The 20,084-nt window shown below is 40.4% G+C and overlaps 1 pseudogene; it reads left to right on the top strand.

Moving 5' to 3' along the window:
- The first annotated feature begins 832 nt into the window (after window positions 1–832).
- LOC149596914 (5S ribosomal RNA) lies at window positions 833–951 on the top strand (annotated as a pseudogene).
- The last annotated feature ends 19,133 nt before the right edge of the window (window positions 952–20,084 follow it).

Here is a 20,084-nt window from a genome sequence, read left to right as displayed (position 1 = left end):
GAACTGCCTGCCTGGTATATTAGTGAGAGGGGGAAGAGGGAGAGGGGGCATCCCGCTCGGAGAGAGAGGAAAGAAAGGTAGTTTAAATCTCGCGGGCTTTTTTGAGTGAAGGGAAACAAGATGATAATTTTCGTGCACTACTGCACTTTGTGCGCGTGATACATCAGAGATTATGCTGGATGGTTAGGTTAGGTTTCGTAAAATAGAGGGGACGCTTTACGGTCATAGTGATTTCTGGTTTAGGGGATCCAGGATTTTGTTCAAATACATTATTTGATTCGTATGGTTTTTAAAAATTATACTTTAGTGGGGTGCACAATTTAGTTTCATTAATATTATTTGAAATGTGACGTTATTAGAAATTAAAGGGATACACGATTGTGTTTCAGAAATGTTTTTAGTTGTCAACTATACGGGGGGTCACGTGAGCCGTGTAAAATTACTATTAAGGCCCAACCCTTGGGCCATCTTGTTCACTTTTTTTTCCTCTTTTAAATTTTAATAGATATGTAAAAAGCAAACAGGTTTTCTTTTTGTTATTGTTTTAAAATGATGAAGGTTAATTTGTCTCACTTAATTTAAATTCGAATTATTAACTAGCACTCTCGGTAACGGCCATATCACGCTGAAAACACCGGTTCACGTCCGATCACCGAAGTTAAGCAGCGTCGAGCGCATACAGTACTTGGGAATACTGCGTGCCGTTTGATTTTTCACTTTTGTTTCCTCTTTCAAATTCCACCAGATATGAAAAAAGCAAACATATCTTCTTTTTGTTATTGTTTTATAAAGATGAAAGTTAATTAAATTCAAATTATTAACTAGCACTCTCGGCAACGGCCATATGACGCTGAATCCACCGGTTCTCGTCCGGTAACCGAAGTTAAGCAGCGTCGAGCGCAGTCACTACTTGGGAGGGAGATCACTTAGGAACACTGCGTGCCGTTGACTTTTTCACTTTTTTTTCCTCTTTTAAATTTTAATAGATATGAAAAAAGCAAACATGTTTTCTTTTTGTTATTGTTTTAAAATGATGAAGGTTAATTTGTCTCACTTAATTTAAATTCGAATTATTAACTAGCACTCTCGGCAACGGCCATATCACGCTAAAAACACCGGTTCACGTCCGATCACCGAAGTTAAGCAATACGTGAACAAACAAACCCCTCCATAGAAAATGCATTAGACTATACTTTGCAGGCTCGTAACTCTGTTTTTACTGGAGATACGGCGATGTCCTTTGAGTATGTTATAGTCCAATTTGTCCCCCATCTAATGATACTAAAAACAATGAGCTACGACAAACAGGGGCCGAGTAATTAAGTTAAACGTAAACAAACAACCCCTCCATAGGAAATGCATTAGACTATACTTTGCAGGCTCGTAACTCTGTTTCTACTGGAGATACGGGGATGTCCTTTGAGTATGGTTTAGTCCAATTTGTCCGTCATCTAACCATACTAAAAACATTGAGCTACGACAAACAGGGGCCGAGATATTAAGCAAAATGTTCGTCAACTTTGGTATCGTCTCACTTATTTTTATTATGTTACTTATGATTTTTGCACTAAACTTTGGAGGCTCATAACTCTTGTTCTACAAGAGATACTGGGATCTCCTTTGGATATGTTATAGTACTCTTTGCTCCCCATACAAGGATACTTTAAACTTGAGGCTACCTCAATATCGTCGTCAACTTATTTTTTGTCTCACTTATTGTTAGAAGGTTACTTTTGATTTTTGAAAATAAACTTTGCAGGCTCGTAACTCTGTTTCTACTGGAGATACGGGGATGTCCTTTGAGTATGTTATAGACCAATTTGTCCCTCATCTAGCCATACTAAAAATTAGGGCTACGACAAACAGTAGTCGAGTAATTAAGCTAATCGTAAACAAACAAACCCCTCCATAGGAAATACATTAGACTAAATTCTGGAGGCTCGTAACTCTGGTTCTACCAGAGATACGGGGTTAAATAATGTGACCTTGACACAAATGTTCGGATAATTATAAAAAAAACTTCGCGGTTTCGAACCTGTGGCCTTCCGGGAGTGAGGTGGATGCGATAACCGCTACACTAAAGATATGTTATTATTTTTAATCGAAAGAACAGGGTCAAGTAATTAAGCAATACGTGAACAAACAAACCCCTCCATAGAAAATGCAATAGACTATAGTTTGCTGGCTCGTAACTCTGTTTCTACTGGAGATACGGGGATGTCCTTTGAGTATGTTATAGTCCAATTTGTCCCCCATCTAACCATACTAAAAACATTGAGCTACGACAAACAGGGGCCGAGTAATTAAGCTAAACGTAAACAAACAACCCGTCCATAGCAAATGCATTAGACTATACTTTGCAGGCCCATAACTCTGTGTCTACTAGAGATACGGGGATGTCCTTAGGATATGTTATAGTCCAAATTGTCCCCCATCTAACCATACTAAAAACATTGAGCTAGGACAAACAGGGTCCGAGATATTAAGCAAAATGTTCGTCAACTTTGGTATCGTCTCACTTATTTTTATTATGTTACTTATGATTTTTGCACTAAACTTTGGAGGCTCATAACTCTTGTTCTACAAGAGATACTGGGATCTCCTTTGGATATGTTATAGTACTCTTTGCTCCCCATACAATGGTACTTTAAACTTGAGGCTACCTCAATATCGTCGTCAACTTATTTTTTGTCTCACTTATTGTTAGAAGGTTACTTTTGATTTTTGAAAATAAACTTTGCAGGCTCGTAACTCTGTTTCTACTGGAGATACGGGGATGTCCTTTGAGTATGTTAAAGACCAATTTGTCCCTCATCTAGCCATACTAAGAATTAGGGCTACGACAAACAGTAGTCGAGTAATTAAGCTAATCGTTAACAAACAAACCCCTCCATAGGAAATACATTAGACTAAATTCTGGAGGCTCGTAACTCTGGTTCTACCAGAGATACGGGATGTAAATAATGTGACCTTGACACAAATGTTCGGATAATTATTGTTGTATAATGTAAAAAACTATGTTAGTTAAAAAACTATTTTATCTATTGGCATAAGATAAAACAAGAGTGAAACCGAGTCTTCCTTATCGGTAGATATATTTCAAGGAAGCACTTCTCTTAAGATCAGCTACCATGTAACAACGCGTACTTTTTATCGTGACAAATAAATCTTTTATTATGCACAAACGTTTATTAAAATAATCAAATAGAAAACTACAACATGGTGTCAGAAGTGGGGTAATTTTTATAATTCAGGCCCAACCACCCACTCGCGTATCGTTACAAATATGATGGCCTCCTTCAAAAGTCCGGAACCTTTTACACCTGTCAACACTCCAGCGGAAGCCTTTGAGGCTTACAAGGAACGCTTCAAAATTTACGCCATTGCCTCAAAACTTAACAAGGAAGAGCATGAACTGCAACTTAATGTATTTCTACACGTCATCGGTACGGAGGGACTACGGATTTACAAAACACTCTCGTTTACATCCACCATCGGCAATCGTACGCTACAAAACGTCTATGATGCCTTCGACGCCTATTATAAACCATATAAAAACGTAACCTATTCTCGGTACAAGTTCTTTACAACGAAACAAGAGTCAGGCGAACCATTTGATGTTTACCTGACGAAAATCAAAACTCTCGCAGCCCAATGTGATCTGGACAAACCCAACCTGACGGACTCGCTGGTAGCCACCCAGATTGCGATAGGAACGACCAATGCCGAGGTTCGAAAACAACTACTAAAACTAGAACCACTCTCGCTGGGCCAAGCTATAGCCATAGCCCAAGCTGAGGAAACGTCCATGCAGCAGGCCCAAGTAATCAATCCAACAAAATCCATAATCACCTCCTCATACGGACAGCCAGAGCAGGAATATTCTATGGTACATGAAGTGAATAGCCTCACTAACGTGCAACACTGGCGCGACCGCCAATCTACAAGCCAATATCATGCACAACGGGGTCGGCCAAGGACTCGCAACAACAATTACCACCAAATCGCTCCAGACAGGAACAACTTCCGCCCAGCCTCGCAATTTCGATCCGCTATGCCGCCACGACGTCGACCAAGCCAGAATTCTACATCTTCAGACCCAACCTGCACACGATGCGGTCTGCGACACCTATCACAACAATGTCCCGCAATGGGATCCACATGTCGGGCTTGCGGAGGACCGAACCACTGGTCAACGGTTTGCCGTGCCATCAATGAACTTAATGCTTATCTACCAATTTCCCGTACCACTGACGAAGAACACGGACACAACATCCGACGTGTAGACGAAATAATGTATGACGACAACCACACAATCCAAAATGACGAATTCTTGTACTTATCTTCTCTGACACTACACGCAACATTTGCAAATCTGGAAGATGACCATCTCTGGCGGGCACAACTCATGGTGGCGAATACACCGACCACCTTCAAAATCGATACGGGCTCCCAAGTCAACGTTATTCCGGAAGCACTGTACTCTCGGCTACATCCACGGCCCGCCATGTTAACCCCAAGACACATAATCAAAGCATATTCTGGGCATGCTGTCGAAGTTCTGGGTATGACTCAACTCATCTGCTCCTCAAACCTCGCCTCCATACCGCTCGACTTCTATATAACGCCAAAGGATCAAACTCCCATCATTGGAGCGAGTGCATCTCGAAAACTCGGCCTAATCACAAGATTACCACACAATGAACATAGCGCAATTCCCCCATTCATGGCACTCCAACCTGCCGTTGGTATTAGGACTCCACCGCAAGCAACCGCGTCCCTACATTCTTGCACAGTGCCACCTGATGTTGCGACTAGCACGCCACAAGAAATAATGAAGAGATTCCCTGATGTTTTTGACACGGTAGGAAAACTCCCGGGACAACATCACATGAAACTTCGCCCGGATGCGATCCCAACAAGAACACCAGCCCGCAAAATCCCGATCCAACTGATTCCACGGGTTCAAGCCGAAATACAACGCATGGTCGCTGCTCAGGTCATAGTTCCTGTCACCGAACACACAGAATGGCTTCATCCAATGGTAGTGGTTCCCAAACCAGGCAATGACATCCGCATTTGTTTGGATCCGCGCAATTTGAACAAGGCACTATTAAGAGAACACTATCCCATGCCAACATCCCAACAAATCTTCTCTGAGTTATCTGACGCCCAAGTTTTCACCGCATTGGATGCCAAATCGGCCTTTTGGCAAATCGAACTTACACCAGAGAGCTCTCGAATGTGCGCATTTGCAACGCCATTTGGAAATTTCCGATTCACGCGTCTACCCTACGGGATATCCACTGCTTCTGAATACTGCCAAAGGATAATGAATTCTATATTTGGCGATATACCTCGAACACGAATTGCCACAGACGACTTCCTTATACACGGTTCAAACGAAGCAGAACACAAGAAAATCCTATATACAGTATTGGAACGGGCGCAAAGAAAAGGACTGATGTTTAATTCCAAAAAGATCCAACTAGCCGTTACCCGCATCAAATATCTCGGTCATATCATATCTCCCAAGGGCGTCGAAACTGATCCGGAGAAGGTTGGAGCGATCAGAGAACTACCACCACCAGCGGACAAACCGGCACTACTAAGATTTCTGGGCATGGTTAACTTCATGGCAAAATTTATTTCTGGATATTCCGAACGAACTGCTCCCCTACGGCCTCTTCTCAAGCAAGACACAGTATTTCGATGGGATGAAACCCACCAAGACGCTTGTGACGGCTTGAAACAAGCCATCACTTCAGCGCCAGTGTTAACATTTTACAATCCCAAACTACATAACACTGTATCCGTCGACGCTAGTCAACATGGAATTGGTGCCGTACTTCTGCAGCAAGGCAAACCTATTGAATACGCGTCGATGACCTTTACATCCGCACAAACGCGCTACACTCAAATTGAAAAGGAGCTGCTCGCCATATTATATGCATGCGAACACTTTCATTATTATGTGGGAGCCGCCCCACTAACAGTGCAGACAGACCACAAGCCGCTGCTTGCCATTATCCGGAAGCCGTTCCATCTTCTCTCTCCGAGGCTCCAGCGCCTAACATTGCGGTTGGCGCGGTATGACCCGACATTAATTTATGTTCCTGGTACCAAGCTTTTCATCGCTGACGCCCTCTCGAGAGTACCACAACCCAACTGCACAATGACAACGGACTTTTTGGAAGGTCCCGCTGCAACAATATATACTCTGACCACTCTTTCCGATGACCGACTCCGCAAGTTCCAACACGCAACAAATCAAGATCCTGACCTGCAACAGATTCAAAGCTACGTGGAAAATGGCTGGCCCTTGCATCACAAGTCAATCCGTCTTCCTGGCGTAAGGGCATTCTGGGCACTACAGGAGGAAATACACTCACAGAACGGACTCCTATACAGAGGCGATCGTCTGTTGGTTCCGGCAATATTACAAGGAGACACTATGAAGCAGATACACGCCATACATCAAGGTGTTACAGCTTGTCTTGCAAAAGCCAAAATGAATGTATACTGGCCGACAATGACTGCCGACATTACCAGATTTATAGCAAATTGCCCCGTTTGCAAGGAAAGAGAACGCGCAAACACTGCGATGCCTTTACATCCCTTGACAATTCCACCACATCCATGGCACACGGTCTCGTCTGATCTGTTCAAATTCTGCTCTAAAAACTATATTCTTCTGATTGACCACTTTTCGAAATATGTAGAAGCCCAAGAATTGACAACTACGAATGCTGAAGCTGTCATCAAGTTCCTAACACCAAATTTTGCCCGCCATGGCATTCCAAGACGTTTTCAGTCGGACAATGGACCACCCTACTCCTCATACATGTTTACGAAATTTCTCGAAAAATGGGGCGTGGAACAAATCACATCGAGTCCTTATCACCCGCAAAGTAATGGATTAGCAGAGCGCATGGTCCAAACGCTAAAGAGCTACCTAGCTAAATCGCAACCTGAAGGCAAAGACCTCAATCAAATCTTGCTAGAATCCCGGACGACTCCTTTGGAAAATCTTCTCACACTTGCAGAAATGGAATGGGGAGAAAACTTCGTAGTCCCATCACAATGAATGACGCATCACTCAACCCGAATTTTCCGACACAAGAAATCATATCTGGACTACAACACAGACAGTTCACCATGCAAAGACATGCTGACACAAAACCGCATAGAAATCTACGTCCACTCGAGATAGGGGAGAAAGTCTGGTACTTCGTGGGAACACGTTCTTGGAAACCGGCAATAATACTCCAAAAAGCTACCTCCCCAGATTCCTACATCATAGAAACGGAACAAAATCAAATTTTCCGGCGATCAAGAATTCACCTTCGCCCTCAAATTCAACGAAAACCCGACAATCAAAATAAGCCAGAAATTCCGAGAAGGATTAACGCACAAAGATTTCAAAACAACTCATGTGCTAACCTCCTTGAAGAAGCTTTCAACAAAACCCCTAAAGTGGCTCATTATGCGTACAAACCTGTCGCTGTGACAGAGACGACGTCTCCGAGATCTTCCAGTGCATTGACAGATCACTCCCAGCGATCATCTATCCTACCTAATCTTCCTGATATCCCTGAATTAGATGCTAACCCTCCTTTAGAATCACTCATCGTGAACCCATCAAGACAATCCCTGCAAGAGACGTCAACACGTGATGAAACCGGGCCAAGGATGATCCCACAACAAACTGCTCTAATAAAATCTCGACCACCAATCGTACCACCTTTCCCACAAACAATTGTCAAGACACCCACTTCCTCGTATGGACGACCATTGAAAACCCCGGCGTGGTTCTCACCTGCATAGACCGTATAAAAAAAAAAAAAAAAGCTTGTTGTATAATGTAAAAAACTATGTTAGTTAAAAAACTTTTATCAATTGGCATAAGATAAAACAAGAGTGAAACCGAGTCTTCCTTATCGGTAGATATATTTCAAGGAAGCACTTCTCTTAAGATCAGCTACCATGTAACAACGCGTACTTTTTATCGTGACAAATAAATCTTTTATTATGCACAAACGTTTATTAAGATAATCAAATAGAAAACTACAACAATTATAAAAAAAAAACTTCGCGGTTTCGAACCTGTGGCCTTCCGGGAGTGAGGCGGATGCCATAACCGCTACACTAAAGATATGTAATTATTTTTAATCGAAAGAACAGGGTCAAGTAATTAAGCAATACGTGAACAAACAAACCCCTCCATAGAAAATGCATTAGACTATACTTTGCAGGCTCGTAACTCTGTTTCTACTGGAGATACGGGGATGTCCTTTGAGTATGTTTTAGTCCAATTTGTCCCCCATCTAACCATACTAAAAACATTGAGCTACGACAAACAGGGGCCGAGATATTAAGCAAAATGTTCGTCAACTTTGGTATCGTCTCACTTATTTTTATTATGTTACTTATGATTTTTGCTCTAAACTTTGGAGGCTCATAACTCTTGTTCTACAAGAGATACTGGGATCTCCTTTGGATATGTGATAGTACTCTTTGCTCCCCATACAAGGATACTTTAAACTTGAGGCTACCGCAATATCGTCGTCAACTTACTTTTTGTCTCACTTATTGTTAGAAGGTTACTTTTGATTTTGGAAAATAAACATTGCGGGCTCGTAACTCTGTTTCTACTGGAGATACGGGGATGTCCTTTGAGTATGTTATAGACCAATTTGTCCCCCATCTAGCCATACTAAGAATTAGGGCTACGACAAACAGTAGTCGAGTAATTAAGCTAATCGTAAACAAACAAAACCCTCCATAGGAAATACATTAGACTAAATTCTGGAGGCTCGTAACTCTGGTTCTACCAGAGATTCGGAGATGTAAATAATGTGACCTTGACACAAATGTTCGGATAATTATAAAGGTCTTTGCATGATCCAAGCAAAAAAAAAAACTTCGCGGTTTCGATCCTGTGGCCTTCCGGGAGTGAGGCGGATGCGATAACCGCTACACTAAAGATATGTTATTATTTTTAATCGAAGGAACAGGGTCAAGTAATTAAGCAATACGTGAACAAACAAACCCCTCCATAGGAAATGCATTAGACTATATTTTGCAGGCCCATAACTCTTTGTCTACTAGAGATACGGGGATGTCCTTAGGATATGTTATAGTCCAAATTGTCCCCCATCTAACCATACTAAAAACATTGAGCTACGACAAACAGGGGCCGAGATGTTAAGAAAAATGTTCGTCAACTTTGGTATCGTCTCACTTATTTTTATTATGTTACTTATGATTTTTGCACTAAACTTTGGAGGCTCATAACTCTTGTTCTACAAGAGATACTGGGATCTCCTTTGGATATGTTATAGTACTCTTTGCTCCCCATACAAGGATACTTTAAACTTGAGGCTACATCAATATCGTCGTCAACTTATTTTTTGTCTCACTTATTGTTAGAAGGTTACTTTTGATTTTTGAAAATATACTTTGCAGGCTCGTAACTCTGTTTCTACTGGAGATACGGGGATGTCCTTTGAGTATGTTATAGTCCAATTTGTCCCCCATCTAACCATACTAAAAACATTGAGCTACTACAAACAGTAGTCGAGTAATTAAGCTAATCGTAAACAAACAAACCCCTCCATAGGAAATACATTAGACTAAATTCTGGAGGCTCGTAACTCTGGTTCTACCAGAGATACGGGGATGTAAATAATGTGACCTTGACACAAATGTTCGGATAATTATAAAAAAAAACTTCGCGGTTTCGAACCTGTGGCTTTCCGGGAGTGAGGCGGATGCGATAACCGCTACACTAAAGATATGTTATTATTATTAATCGAATGAACAGGGTCAAGTAATTAAGCAATACGTGAACAAACAAACCCCTCCATAGAAAATGCATTAGACTATTCTTTGCAGGCCCACAACTCTGTGTCTACTAGAGATACGGGGATGTCCTTAGGATATGTTATAGTCCAAATTGTCCCCCATCTAACCATACTAAAAACATTGAGCTACGACAAACAGGGGCCGAGATATTAAGCAAAATGTTCGTCAACTTTGGTATCGTCTCACTTATTTTTATTATGTTACTTATGATTTTTGCTCTAAACTTTGGAGGCTCATAACTCTTGTTCTACAAGAGATACTGGGATCTCCTTTGGATATGTGATAGTACTCTTTGCTCCCCATACAAGGATACTTTAAACTTGAGGCTACCGCAATATCGTCGTCAACTTACTTTTTGTCTCACTTATTGTTAGAAGGTTACTTTTGATTTTGGAAAATAAACTTTGCGGGCTCGTAACTCTGTTTCTACTGGAGATACGGGGATGTCCTTTGAGTATGTTATAGACCAATTTGTCCCCCATCTAGCCATACTAAGAATTAGGGCTACGACAAACAGTAGTCGAGTAATTAAGCTAATCGTAAACAAACAAAACCCTCCATAGGAAATACATTAGACTAAATTCTGGAGGCTCGTAACTCTGGTTCTACCAGAGATTCGGAGATGTAAATAATGTGACCTTGACACAAATGTTCGGATAATTATAAAGGTCTTTGCATGATCCAAGCAAAAAAAAAAAACTTCGCGGTTTCGATCCTGTGGCCTTCCGGGAGTGAGGCGGATGCGATAACCGCTACACTAAAGATATGTTATTATTTTTAATCGAAAGAACAGGGTCAAGTAATTAAGCAATACGTGAACAAACAAACCCCTCCATAGAAAATGCATTAGACTATACTTTGCAGGCTCGTAACTCTGTTTCTACTGGAGATACGGGGATGTCCTTTGAGTATGTTATAGTCCAATTTGTCCCCCATCTAACCATACTAAAAACATTGAGCAACGACAAACAGTAGTCGAGTAATAAAGCTAATCGTAAACAAACAAACCCCTCCATAGGAAATACATTAGACTAAATTCTGGAGGCTCGTAACTCTGGTTCTACCAGAGATACGGGGATGTAAATAATGTGACCTTGACACAAATGTTCGGATAATTATAAAAAAAAACTTCGCGGTTTCGAACCTGTGGCCTTCCGGGAGTGAGGCGGATGCGAGAACCGCTACACTAAAGATATGTTATTATTTTTAATCGAAAGAACAGGGTCAAGTAATTAAGCAATACGTGAACTAACAAACTCCTCCATAGGAAATGAGTTAGACTATACTTTGCAGGCTCGTAACTCTGTTTCTACTGGAGATACGGGGATGTCCTTTGAGTATCTTATAGTACAATTTGTCCCCCATCTAACCATACTAAAAACATTGAGCTACGACAAACAGGGGCCGAGATATTAAGCAAAATGTTCGTCAACTTTGGTATCGTCTCACTTATTTTTATTATGTTACTTATGATTTTTGCTCTAAACTTTGGAGGCTCATAACTCTTGTTCTACAAGAGATACTGGGATCTCCTTTGGATATGTGATAGTACTCTTTGCTCCCCATACAAGGATACTTTAAACTTGAGGCTACCGCAATATCGTCGTCAACTTACTTTTTGTCTCACTTATTGTTAGAAGGTTACTTTTGATTTTGGAAAATAAAATTTGCAGGCTCGTAACTCTGTTTCTACTGGAGATACGGGGATGTCCTTTGAGTATGTTATAGACCAATTTGTCCCCCATCTAGCCATACTAAGAATTAGGGCTACGACAAACAGTAGTCGAGTAATTAAGCTAATCGTATACAAACAAACCCCTCCATAGGAAATACATTAGACTAAATTCTGGAGGCTCGTAACTCTGGTTCTACCAGAGATACGGGGATGTAAATAATATGACCTTGACACAAATGTTCGGATAATTATAAAGGTCTTTGCATGTTCCAAGCAAAAAAAAAACTTCGTGGTTTCGAACCTGTGGCCTTCCGAGAGTGAGGCGGATGCGATAACCGCTACACTAAAAATATGTTATTATTTTTAATCGAAAGAACAGGGTCAAGTAATTAAGCAATACGTGAACAAACAAACCCCTCCATAGAAAATGCATTAGACTATACTTTGCAGGCTCGTAACTCTGTTTCTACTGGAGATACGGGGATGTCCTTTGAGTATGTTATAGTCCAATTTGTCCCCCATCTAACCATACTAAAAACAGCTACGACAAACAGGGGCCGAGTAATTAAGCTAAACGTAAACAAACAACCCGTCCATAGGAAATGCATTAGACTATTCTTTGCAGGCCCACAACTCTGTGTCTACTAGAGATACGGGGATGTCCTTAGGATATGTTATAGTCCAAATTGTCCCCCGTCTAACCATACTAAAAACATTGAGCTACGACAAACAGGGGCCGAGATATTAAGCAAAATGTTCGTCAACTTTGGTATCGTCTCACTTATTTTTATTATGTTACTTATGATTTTTGCTCTAAACTTTGGAGGCTCATAACTCTTGTTCTACAAGAGATACTGGGATCTCCTTTGGATATGTGATAGTACTCTTTGCTCCCCATACAAGGATACTTTAAACTTGAGGCTACCGCAATATCGTCGTCAACTTACTTTTTGTCTCACTTATTGTTAGAAGGTTACTTTTGATTTTGGAAAATAAACTTTGCAGGCTCGTAACTCTGTTTCTACTGGAGATACGGGGATGTCCTTTGAGTATGTTATAGATCAATTTGTCCCCCATCTAGCCATACTAAGAATTAGGGCTACGACAAACAGTAGTCGAGTAATTAAGCTAATCGTATACAAACAAACCCCTCCATAGGAAATACATTAGACTAAATTCTGGAGGCTCGTAACTCTGGTTCTACCAGAGATACGGGGATGTAAATAATGTGACCTTGACACAAATGTTCGGATAATTATAAAGGTCTTTGCATGTTCCAAGCAAAAAAAAAAAAACTTCGTGGTTTCGAACCTGTGGCCTTCCGAGAGTGAGGCGGATGCGATAACCGCTACACTAAAGATATGTTATTATTTTTAATCGAAAGAACAGTGTCAAGTAATTAAGCAATACGTGAACAAACAAACCCCTCCATAGAAAATGCATTAGACTATACTTTGCAGGCTCGTAACTCTGTTTCTACTGGAGATACGGGGATGTCCTTTGAGTATGTTATAGTCCAATTTGTCCCCCATCTAACCATACTAAAAACAGCTACGACAAACAGGGGCCGAGTAATTAAGCTAAACGTAAACAAACAACCCGTCCATAGGAAATGCATTAGACTATTCTTTGCAGGCCCACAACTCTGTTTCTACTAGAGATACGGGGATGTCCTTAGGATATGTTATAGTCCAAATTGTCCCCCGTCTAACCATACTAAAAACATTGAGCAACGACAAACAGTAGTCGAGTAATAAAGCTAATCGTAAACAAACAAACCCCTCCATAGGAAATACATTAGACTAAATTCTGGAGGCTCGTAACTCTGGTTCTACCAGAGATACGGGGATGTAAATAATGTGACCTTGACACAAATGTTCGGATAATTATAAAAAAAAACTTCGTGGTTTCGAACCTGTGGCTTTCCGGGAGTGAGGCGGATGCGATAACCGCTACACTAAAGATATGTTATTATTATTAATCGAATGAACAGGGTCAAGTAATTAAGCAATACGTGAACAAACAAACCCCTCCATAGAAAATGCATTAGACTATACTTTGCAGGCTCGTAACTCTGTTTCTACTGGAGATACGGGGATGTCCTTTGAGTATGTTATAGTCCAATTTGTCCCCCATCTAACCATACTAAAAACAGCTACGACAAACAGGGGCCGAGTAATTAAGCTAAACGTAAACAAACAACCCGTCCATAGGAAATGCATTAGACTATTATTTGCAGGCCCACAACTCTGTGTCTACTAGAGATACGGGGATGTCCTTAGGATATGTTATAGTCCAAATTGTCCCCCATCTAACCATACTAAAAACATTGAGCTACGACAAACAGGGGCCGAGATATTAAGCAAAATGTTCGTCAACTTTGGTATCGTCTCACTTATTTTTATTATGTTACTTATGATTTTTGCTCTAAACTTTGGAGGCTCATAACTCTTGTTCTACAAGAGATACTGGGATCTCCTTTGGATATGTGATAGTACTCTTTGCTCCCCATACAAGGATACTTTAAACTTGAGGCTACCGCAATATCGTCGTCAACTTACTTTTTGTCTCACTTATTGTTAGAAGGTTACTTTTGATTTTGGAAAATAAACTTTGCAGGCTCGTAACTCTGTTTCTACTGGAGATACGGGGATGTCCTTTGAGTATGTTATAGACCAATTTGTCCCCCATCTAGCCATACTAAGAATTAGGGCTACGACAAACAGTAGTCGAGTAATTAAGCTAATCGTAAACAAACAAAACCCTCCATAGGAAATACATTAGACTAAATTCTGGAGGCTCGTAACTCTGGTTCTACCAGAGATTCGGAGATGTAAATAATGTGACCTTGACACAAATGTTCGGATAATTATAAAGGTCTTTGCATGATCCAAGCAAAAAAAAAAAAACTTCGCGGTTTCGATCCTGTGGCCTTCCGGGAGTGAGGCGGATGCGATAACCGCTACACTAAAGATATGTTATTATTTTTAATCGAAAGAACAGGGTCAAGTAATTAAGCAATACGTGAACAAACAAACCCCTCCATAGAAAATGCATTAGACTATACTTTGCAGGCTCGTAACTCTGTTTCTACTGGAGATACGGGGATGTCCTTTGAGTATGTTATAGTCCAATTTGTCCCCCATCTAACCATACTAAAAACATTGAGCAACGACAAACAGTAGTCGAGTAATAAAGCTAATCGTAAACAAACAAACCCCTCCATAGGAAATACATTAGACTAAATTCTGGAGGCTCGTAACTCTGGTTCTACCAGAGATACGGGGATGTAAATAATGTGACCTTGACACAAATGTTCGGATAATTATAAAAAAAAACTTCGTGGTTTCGAACCTGTGGCTTTCCGGGAGTGAGGCGGATGCGATAACCGCTACACTAAAGATATGTTATTATTATTAATCGAATGAACAGGGTCAAGTAATTAAGCAATACGTGAACAAACAAACCCCTCCATAGAAAATGCATTAGACTATAATTTGCAGGCTCGTAACTCTGTTTCTACTGGAGATACGGGGATGTCCTTTGAGTATGTTATAGACCAATTTGTCCCCCATCTAGCCATACTAAGAATTAGGGCTACGACAAACAGTAGTCGAGTAATTAAGCTAATCGTATACAAACAAACCCCTCCATAGGAAATACATTAGACTAAATTCTGGAGGCTCGTAACTCTGGTTCTACCAGAGATACGGGGATGTAAATAATATGACCTTGACACAAATGTTCGGATAATTATAAAGGTCTTTGCATGTTCCAAGCAAAAAAAAACTTCGTGGTTTCGAACCTGTGGCCTTCCGAGAGTGAGGCGGATGCGATAACCGCTACACTAAAAATATGTTATTATTTTTAATCGAAAGAACAGGGTCAAGTAATTAAGCAATACGTGAACAAACAAACCCCTCCATAGAAAATGCATTAGACTATACTTTGCAGGCTCGTAACTCTGTTTCTACTGGAGATACGGGGATGTCCTTTGAGTATGTTATAGTCCAATTTGTCCCCCATCTAACCATACTAAAAACAGCTACGACAAACAGGGGCCGAGTAATTAAGCTAAACGTAAACAAACAACCCGTCCATAGGAAATGCATTAGACTATTCTTTGCAGGCCCACAACTCTGTGTCTACTAGAGATACGGGGATGTCCTTAGGATATGTTATAGTCCAAATTGTCCCCCGTCTAACCATACTAAAAACATTGAGCTACGACAAACAGGGGCCGAGATATTAAGCAAAATGTTCGTCAACTTTGGTATCGTCTCACTTATTTTTATTATGTTACTTATGATTTTTGCTCTAAACTTTGGAGGCTCATAACTCTTGTTCTACAAGAGATACTGGGATCTCCTTTGGATATGTGATAGTACTCTTTGCTCCCCATACAAGGATACTTTAAACTTGAGGCTACCGCAATATCGTCGTCAACTTACTTTTTGTCTCACTTATTGTTAGAAGGTTACTTTTGATTTTGGAAAATAAACTTTGCAGGCTCGTAACTCTGTTTCTACTGGAGATACGGGGATGTCCTTTGAGTATGTTATAGATCAATTTGTCCCCCATCTAGCCATACTAAGAATTAGGGCTACGACAAACAGTAGTCGAGTAATTAAGCTAATCGTATACAAACAAACCCCTCCATAGGAAATACATTAGACTAAATTCTGGAGGCTCGTAACTCTGGTTCTACCAGAGATACGGGGATGTAAATAATGTGACCTTGACACAAATGTTCGGATAATTATAAAGGTCTTTGCATGTTCCAAGCAAAAAAAAAAAAAACTTCGTGGTTTCGAACCTGTGGCCTTCCGAGAGTGAGGCGGATGCGATAACCGCTACACTAAAGATATGTTATTATTTTTAATCGAAAGAACAGTGTCAAGTAATTAAGCAATACGTGAACAAACAAACCCCTCCATAGAAAATGCATTAGACTATACTTTGCAGGCTCGTAACTCTGTTTCTACTGGAGATACGGGGATGTCCTTTGAGTATGTTATAGTCCAATTTGTCCCCCATCTAACCATACTAAAAACAGCTACGACAAACAGGGGCCGAGTAATTAAGCTAAACGTAAACAAACAACCCGTCCATAGGAAATGCATTAGACTATTCTTTGCAGGCCCACAACTCTGTTTCTACTAGAGATACGGGGATGTCCTTAGGATATGTTATAGTCCAAATTGTCCCCCGTCTAACCATACTAAAAACATTGAGCAACGACAAACAGTAGTCGAGTAATAAAGCTAATCGTAAACAAACAAACCCCTCCATAGGAAATACATTAGACTATATTCTGGAGGCTCGTAACTCTGGTTCTACCAGAGATACGGGGATGTAAATAATGTGACCTTGACACAAATGTTCGGATAATTATAAAAAAAAACTTCGTGGTTTCGAACCTGTGGCTTTCCGGGAGTGAGGCGGATGCGATAACCGCTACACTAAAGATATGTTATTATTATTAATCGAATGAACAGGGTCAAGTAATTAAGCAATACGTGAACAAACAAACCCCTCCATAGAAAATGCATTAGACTATACTTTGCAGGCTCGTAACTCTGTTTCTACTGGAGATACGGGGATGTCCTTTGAGTATGTTATAGTCCAATTTGTCCCCCATCTAACCATACTAAAAACAGCTACGACAAACAGGGGCCGAGTAATTAAGCTAAACGTAAACAAACAACCCGTCCATAGGAAATGCATTAGACTATTATTTGCAGGCCCACAACTCTGTGTCTACTAGAGATACGGGGATGTCCTTAGGATATGTTATAGTCCAAATTGTCCCCCATCTAACCATACTAAATACATTGAGCTACGACAAACAGGGGCCGAGATATTAAGCAAAATGTTCGTCAACTTTGGTATCGTCTCACTTATTTTTATTATGTTACTTATGATTTTTGCTCTAAACTTTGGAGGCTCATAACTCTTGTTCTACAAGAGATACTGGGATCTCCTTTGGATATGTGATAGTACTCTTTGCTCCCCATACAAGGATACTTTAAACTTGAGGCTACCGCAATATCGTCGTCAACTTACTTTTTGTCTCACTTATTGTTAGAAGGTTACTTTTGATTTTGGAAAATAAACTTTGCAGGCTCGTAACTCTGTTTCTACTGGAGATACGGGGATGTCCTTTGAGTATGTTATAGACCAATTTGTCCCCCATCTAGCCATACTAAGAATTAGGGCTACGACAAACAGTAGTCGAGTAATTAAGCTAATCGTAAACAAACAAAACCCTCCATAGGAAATACATTAGACTAAATTCTGGAGGCTCGTAACTCTGGTTCTACCAGAGATTCGGAGATGTAAATAATGTGACCTTGACACAAATGTTCGGATAATTATAAAGGTCTTTGCATGATCCAAGCAAAAAAAAAAAAACTTCGCGGTTTCGATCCTGTGGCCTTCCGGGAGTGAGGCGGATGCGATAACCGCTACACTAAAGATATGTTATTATTTTTAATCGAAAGAACAGGGTCAAGTAATTAAGCAATACGTGAACAAACAAACCCCTCCATAGAAAATGCATTAGACTATACTTTGCAGGCTCGTAACTCTGTTTCTACTGGAGATACGGGGATGTCCTTTGAGTATGTTATAGTCCAATTTGTCCCCCATCTAACCATACTAAAAACATTGAGCAACGACAAACAGTAGTCGAGTAATAAAGCTAATCGTAAACAAACAAACCCCTCCATAGGAAATACATTAGACTAAATTCTGGAGGCTCGTAACTCTGGTTCTACCAGAGATACGGGGATGTAAATAATGTGACCTTGACACAAATGTTCGGATAATTATAAAAAAAAACTTCGTGGTTTCGAACCTGTGGCTTTCCGGGAGTGAGGCGGATGCGATAACCGCTACACTAAAGATATGTTATTATTATTAATCGAATGAACAGGGTCAAGTAATTAAGCAATACGTGAACAAACAAACCCCTCCATAGAAAATGCATTAGACTATACTTTGCAGGCTCGTAACTCTGTTTCTACTGGAGATACGGGGATGTCCTTTGAGTATGTTATAGTCCAATTTGTCCCCCATCTAACCATACTAAAAACAGCTACGACAAACAGGGGCCGAGTAATTAAGCTAAACGTAAACAAACAACCCGTCCATAGGAAATGCATTAGACTATTCTTTGCAGGCCCACAACTCTGTGTCTACTAGAGATACGGGGATGTCCTTAGGATATGTTATAGTCCAAATTGTCCCCCGTCTAACCATACTAAAAACATTGAGCTACGACAAACAGGGGCCGAGATATTAAGCAAAATGTTCGTCAACTTTGGTATCGTCTCACTTATTTTTATTATGTTACTTATGATTTTTGCTCTAAACTTTGGAGGCTCATAACTCTTGTTCTACAAGAGATACTGGGATCTCCTTTGGATATGTGATAGTACTCTTTGCTCCCCATACAAGGATACTTTAAACTTGAGGCTACCGCAATATCGTCGTCAACTTACTTTTTGTCTCACTTATTGTTAGAAGGTTACTTTTGATTTTGGAAAATAAACTTTGCAGGCTCGTAACTCTGTTTCTACTGGAGATACGGGGATGTCCTTTGAGTATGTTATAGATCAATTTGTCCCCCATCTAGCCATACTAAGAATTAGGGCTACGACAAACAGTAGTCGAGTAATTAAGCTAATCGTATACAAACAAACCCCTCCATAGGAAATACATTAGACTAAATTCTGGAGGCTCGTAACTCTGGTTCTACCAGAGATACGGGGATGTAAATAATGTAACCTTGACACAAATGTTCGGATAATTATAAAGGTCTTTGCATGTTCCAAGCAAAAAAAAAAAAAACTTCGTGGTTTCGAACCTGTGGCCTTCCGAGAGTGAGGCGGATGCGATAACCGCTACACTAAAGATATGTTATTATTTTTAATCGAAAGAACAGTGTCAAGTAATTAAGCAATACGTGAACAAACAAACCCCTCCATAGAAAATGCATTAGACTATACTTTGCAGGCTCGTAACTCTGTTTCTACTGGAGATACGGGGATGTCCTTTGAGTATGTTATAGTCCAATTTGTCCCCCATCTAACCATACTAAAAACAGCTACGACAAACAGGGGCCGAGTAATTAAGCTAAACGTAAACAAACAACCCGTCCATAGGAAATGCATTAGACTATTCTTTGCAGGCCCACAACTCTGTTTCTACTAGAGATACGGGGATGTCCTTAGGATATGTTATAGTCCAAATTGTCCCCCGTCTAACCATACTAAAAACATTGAGCAACGACAAACAGTAGTCGAGTAATAAAGCTAATCGTAAACAAACAAACCCCTCCATAGGAAATACATTAGACTAAATTCTGGAGGCTCGTAACTCTGGTTCTACCAGAGATACGGGGATGTAAATAATGTGACCTTGACACAAATGTTCGGATAATTATAAAGGTCTTTGCATGTTCCAAGCAAAAAAAAAACTTCGCGGTTTCGAACCTGTGGCCTTCCGAGAGTGAGGCGGATGCGATAACCGCTACACT

This window comes from Phalangium opilio, unplaced genomic scaffold (genome assembly GCF_054372755.1).
Source record: "Phalangium opilio isolate 3A_F unplaced genomic scaffold, DU_Popi_V2 ptg000390l_1, whole genome shotgun sequence".
Classification (NCBI taxonomy): Eukaryota; Metazoa; Arthropoda; class Arachnida; order Opiliones; family Phalangiidae; genus Phalangium; species Phalangium opilio.
The sequence above is the reverse complement of the archived record's forward strand: the minus strand, read 5'-3'. Positions and strand labels throughout refer to the sequence as shown.